Source organism: Galeopterus variegatus, unplaced genomic scaffold (genome assembly GCF_000696425.1).
Source record: "Galeopterus variegatus unplaced genomic scaffold, G_variegatus-3.0.2 Scaffold11984, whole genome shotgun sequence".
Taxonomy (NCBI): Eukaryota; Metazoa; Chordata; class Mammalia; order Dermoptera; family Cynocephalidae; genus Galeopterus; species Galeopterus variegatus.
The window spans coordinates 12884-18679 of record NW_007738095.1 but is presented as its reverse complement, the minus strand read 5'-3'; the positions used below and the strand labels follow the sequence as shown (position 1 = coordinate 18679).

Genomic DNA, 5796 nt, shown 5'->3' with positions numbered 1-5796 from the left:
AGATCAGCATATTCGTGTCTGAAACCACAGAAAATATAGTTTGTTACCCAAACATCACTATTTATTTTTATGGCTGAATCCTAAATAATTTAAAGTTGAAGGCAGAAGAAAAGTTGGATGCAAGTATTTCATTATAAATATGTGAAATGTCAGCATTAATAAATTTATGATATAATATTGGGAAAACACCATGCAAAATGTAAGAGAGTTAGGATTCAAGTAAAAATGTTTTAGTAATATCTTACTCACCTGTAAAAGATTCATCTCCTTTTTCAGATCAACCTTACTGTTAACTGTAAGACAAAGAATAAATGGACAGAAACATTACAATGAGACTATGAAAGTGATATTGCACAGAGCAGAAGAATTTAGCAGTATTTATTTGCTCTAGACAAGTTACTCTTTTGCTACACCCTTCATAAGAAGGTAGAAGAGGAAAGATGAAAGCTCAAATGATAATAAAAACAATTATTTCCTGAACAAAATTAATATCCTAGCAGCAATGATGTATTATGCTTTACAGAAGAAAAAGAGCTAATTCTTGTCATTTAGGTTCTGAAAAGTACTTTTTTCCTTAGCAGCAAAATAATACTCCATGTTGATGAGAAAATCTAGCAATAACCAAGGAATCATAGAAGAATACAAATGTAGTTATTTCATTAATTCAACAAACTTCTTATTTATTTATTTATTTATTTAAATTTTATTTTATTTTATCAAGATACAATGTGGTTGATTTTTGTGTCCCTTTACTGAGTCCTCCCTCCCCCCCACCGTCCCTCCTATCAACCTCATATGTTTGCTTGTCTTAACAACTTCAAGGAATTGTGATTGTTGTATCTTCTTCCCGCACCCCGCGGTTTGTTTGTGTATTTATTTATTTTTAGCTCCCACAAAAAGGGAAACATATGGTATTTCTCTTTCTGTGCCTGACTTGTTTCACTTAATATAATTTTCTACAAGTCCATCCATGTTGTTGCAAATAGCAGTATTTCATTCTTTTTTATAGCAGAGTAGTATTCCATTGTGTAGATATACCACAGTTTCCTTATCCACTCATCTGATGACGGATATTTGGGCTGGTTCCAACTCTTGGCTATTGTAAATAGTGCTGTGTGAACACTGGAGTACAGGTATCCCTTCAACTTGATGATTTCCATTCCTCTGGGTATATACCCAGCAGTGGAATAGGTAGGTCACATGGTAGATCTATCTGCAATTGTTTCAGGAACCTCCATACCATTTTCCGTAAAGGTTGCAACATTTTGCAGTCCTACCAACAGTGTACGAGAGTTCCTTTTTCATGCAACCTCGCCAGCATTTATCATTCAGTCTTTTGGACATTAGCCATCCTAACTGGAGTGAGATGGTACCTCAGTGTGGTTTTGACTTGCATTTCCCAAATGCTGAGTGACGTTGAGCATTTTTTCATGTGTCTCTTGGCCATTTGTACATCTTCCTTTGAGAAATGCCTATTTAGGAGGCGGGCGGCCACCCTCACCCGGCTGTGCATCCCTGGGAGCTCACTGGCAGGTGGGTTTCGTGTGAGAGTCCGTGTTTCCGGGCCTTCTCCTCTGCTGTCCCCCACAGGCCAAAGGCTGGGTGAGGGGCGGTGGTGGCCGGGGGAGGCCCGGAGGGTGAGTAGGGCGCACTGGGGACACCCTGACTTACCGCCGCCCAGCCCTATTCCTGACCCTGGAGGCGAGTGTTGCCTTTTTCTGTGCCACGAGTCCTCCAGAGCCAAAGGCACAATGAGATGGTGAGCTGGGGTCCTAGATGTCAACAACATTTTGGAAGCTACAGGTTATAGATAAACGGAAATAGCTTTAGTACAGTGGAGAAAACTAAGTCATGGAGTAAGGGAAGACAGAAAGGATGTTAATTAATGCTGAAGGGCATGAGAAAGCTCAGGAATTGGAAGAACCTGGTGCCCCATCAGTTTTTGGGTGTTAGCCATCCTAACTGGAATGAGATGGTATCTCAAAGTGGTCTTGACTTGCATTTCCTGGATGCTGAGTGAGGTTGAGCATTTTTTCATGTGTCTGTTGGCCATTCGTACATCTTCGTTTGAGAAATGCCTATTTAGGAGGCGGGCAGCCACCCTCCCCCAGCTGTGCACCCCTGGGAGCTCGCTGGCTGGTGGGTTCCATGTGAGAGTCAGTGTTTCCTGGCCTTTTCCTCAGCTGTCCCCGGCAGGCCAAAGGCTGGGTGAGGGGCAGTGGCAGGCAGGGGAGGCCGGGAGGTTGAGTAGGGCGTGCTGGGGACACCCTGACTTACCCCAGTCCAGCCCCGTCCCTTGTTCCTGACCCTGCAGGCGAGTGTTGCCTTTTTCGGCGCCACGAGTCCTCCAGCGCCGGCTGTGGCCATGAGATGGTGAGCTGGGGTCCCTGCTGCAATGAGAGGGGTTCTCAGGGTGGCTGGCTGGTGAAGCAAAACCCATCGTGGTCTCTGTGGAAGAAATGAGGAACTTGGCTGTGTTGTCCTGCCTCAAAGAACAAACTCATCTATTGCAGGCCTAGCCTGGACTGCTGCCTTTGAAAACAAGGACAGGCTGGTAGAATATCAATGCAGCACAGCATGGAATTTCCAGAGAGGTCTTATTTCAAAACGTCATGAGGAATGAGCGCCACATGGACTTCTTCAAGGGAGGTTGAACTGGCCTGAGTTTGAGGGCAAGGATAATGTGTGCCAAACCTGTAACTAACACCAAGGAGGCCAAGTGGCAGAAGGTCTTGTATGAGTGACAGCCCTTCCCTGGTAACTACGTGGACCGGAGGTTCCCGGAGGAGCTCCAGACAACCATCTGTGCCCAGAAATACCAATATCGGGCTGTGGTATTTGAATCCAGTGTGGTGATACAGCAGCTGTGCAGCATCTGTGTTTTTGTGGTTATATGATGGTATATGGATGAGGGTCTTCTGGCCCCCCGCTGGGTTTTTGGGACTGGCCTGGCTTCTTCACTGATTGGGTATGTTTTGTTTGATCTCATTGATGGAGGTGAAGGGTGGAAGAAGAGTGGGCAGACGCGGTGGGCTGACTAGAAGAGTGCCCTAGTCTTCATTACTTTCACTTATGGTTTTTCACCGGTGCTGAAGACCCTGACAGAGTCTGTTAGCACTGACCCCATCTATGCTGTGTCAGTCTTCATGCTGTTAGGCCACCTCATCTTCTTCGACTATAGTGCCAATGCTGCCATTATATCCAGCACACTGTCCTTGAATGTGGCTATCTTTGCTTCTGTCTGCCTGGCTTCACGGCTTCCCCTGTCCCTGCACACCTTCATCATGGTGATATTTGCCATACAGATTTTTGCCCTGTGGCCCGTGTTGCAGAAGAAACTGAAGGCATGTACTGCCTGCAGCTGTGTGGGCGTCACACTGCTTTTTGCATTCTCAGCCCTGGGAAGCCTGCTGTCCATTAGTGATGTGGGAGCTATGTACTCTTTGCCCTTCTGCTGGTTTCCATTTTGTGTCTTTCTACCTCATTTGCCTGCAGCTTCTTAAAGAAAACATTCATGGACCTTGGTATGAAGCTGAAATCAAGCAAGACTTGTTCAGGTTCCTTAGCTAAGTTAGGGATCTCCATTTTATTATTAAGGAAAGCTCATAGACTACTCTTCTAACTAGTATAAAATTTGAAAGCAGAGTTCCATTCTGGAAGCAGCATGCTGATGTGGGTGAGAGGGCAGAGATCAAAAGAGAAAATTACCCAAAGGCTTGGTGGTGAAGGTGTTTATCCTTTGTTATTTTGTGGGTGAAAAAGCTTTCTGTGGCCCTCTTGAATTATTGCCTCTCATTTATTATTCGCTGTAACAAAAGTGGTTTCTATTTATTAAAAAAATTTTTTTTAAAGAGAAATGCCTATTTAGCTCCTTTGCCCATTTTTAAATTGTCACTTGTTTTTTTTGCTGCAAATCAAGAAACTTCTTTTTGAGTACCTACAAAGTACCAGTAGAATGGCCAGAAAAGTATATGAATTGTCAGTAATGTTGCTAACTCTGTGGTGAGAAGAATTTTTAGACTTTTAATCTGTATCACTTAAAGTATTCCTGGCATCTAATAATTTCTGTGTCAACACCAGCTATAGGACAGGACAGTATGGAAAATGTGTGTTGATTCAACTGGACTATTAGTAACCAAGCTCCTTGTGGGAAAAAAAGATAGGATCTTTGAAGGGGATTACTGTTTTTTAGTCTGGCTTTGTATATGGGTTGATATGGTGAGGATTCAACTTTATCCTTCTGTTGTTTTGTTTGTCCAACTGGTTTATAACTTGGAAAATTCTGACTCAAGATGAAAGGGCTCGCTACCATAGGGCATTTAATTGGGGATTTCCACTGAGAACTAGGCCCTCAGGGAGTTCTCTTCCATTAAATCATCCCAAATTCACCTCAACAGAGGAGGAATCTATTAGCAGGAATTAAAACATTCTGTGTGACAAGAGAAAATTTCCTTTACCTATAATGTTATTCTTGTTCTTTTATGTTTACTTTAATCAAAATTTTGGAAGAGCTTCTGCAAATAGGAAGACTTGAATATGGCTCATGTCCCTTTTCCTACCATCTCCAGGCTGTTTGCATTTTGATAGTTGAACATACTGTTTTCTACAGGCTGCTAGGGATATGTCAAGCCTTGGGCTCTGATTTTGCCCTAGAGGAAAAATGGTCATGGGACTCTTTCCCACATGGACTAGGAAACACCAGAGAAGTGTCAGAGCATGGGAACAGAGCTGGAAAGCATTTGGAAAGAGCTTGGTACTTGAAATCCTGAAGACTTTGATGAAGGTCAGTAAAGGCCAGCATGAGGGTGTTCCCAGTTTCTATGACTCTTAAAAGGCCAAGAAGGAGTAAAACAGAAATGTCCATGCTCCTGAGGTGGTGAAAATACAGGGACGCCAGAACAGAAGCTTCCTTCCTCTCTATATGTTCAAAAATAATCTGCTGTAGAATATGTAATATTAAGTGGTAAATAACAACTCTTGAAATAGAAGAGAGATGATATAAGAGAAATTCTAGTATGTTTTAAATTACTTCAGGAAAACCTGGGAGCTGATTGTTTGTGAAACTTGGGAACATATTGTTGGGGAAGTAAAGATATTCCAAAAATCTCATGCTGGAGATCGGGGGAAGTGGTGAAAGGAGTAAGAGTATTCCCAAAGTTTTGGCCTACCAGGATTGTGTGTGTGTGGTGGGAAGAGATGAGGTGAAATAGAGTATCTGATGAGAAAGGATATCTTGAGGGGGAATAAAGCAGTTTCTTGTTGCCAGTCGTAGTTGTCATATGTAAGTATGATAGTGAATGACAGGAAAGGGAATGGAAGAATTGCGGGAATGGGAACCTCCTCTGGAACTTCAAAGTGAATTAGGAAGAAACCAAATATAATGAGTGACAATTGAACAAACCAGTAATACTAAGCATAAGGAAAAAAAGAGAAAACAATAGTGGAAAACAAATAATAAACATAAAATAAATTGGGACATATATAATTAAGTATATACAGTATTATACCAAGTCTGAACAAACTGAGATTTCCCAATTAAAGGGAAAAATTGTCAGATGGGTTTTCAAACATCCAGCTATATGATGTTTTCAGAAAATATACTTCAATCAAATAATAAAGAAGACTGAAAATAAGGAAGGGGCAATGATATACAAGGCAAATGCAAAGAACACGAAATCAATACTGAAAACGGTAATATTGAACAAAGTAAGATTTAAAGCATCACAAGGGGGCCGGCCCGGTGGCGCACTGGAGAGTGCCCCGCTTGAGAGCGCGGCGGCGCTCCCACCGAGGGTT

General features: G+C 42.4%; 1 protein-coding gene and 1 pseudogene across 1 annotated transcript in view; both read left to right on the top strand.

Annotated features, from left to right (window-relative positions):
- Positions 1-1780: 1780 nt before the first annotated feature.
- Positions 1781-3785, top strand: LOC103610890 (annotated as a pseudogene).
- The window catches only part of LOC103610891 (leucine-rich repeat-containing protein 37B-like), a 15718-nt gene continuing 12735 nt past the window's right edge, over positions 2814-5796 (top strand). Inside the window, exon 1 of the mRNA XM_008594954.1 lies at positions 2814-2968. The gene's annotated coding sequence lies outside the window, so the exon portion shown is untranslated. The remainder of the gene's footprint in view (positions 2969-5796) is intronic.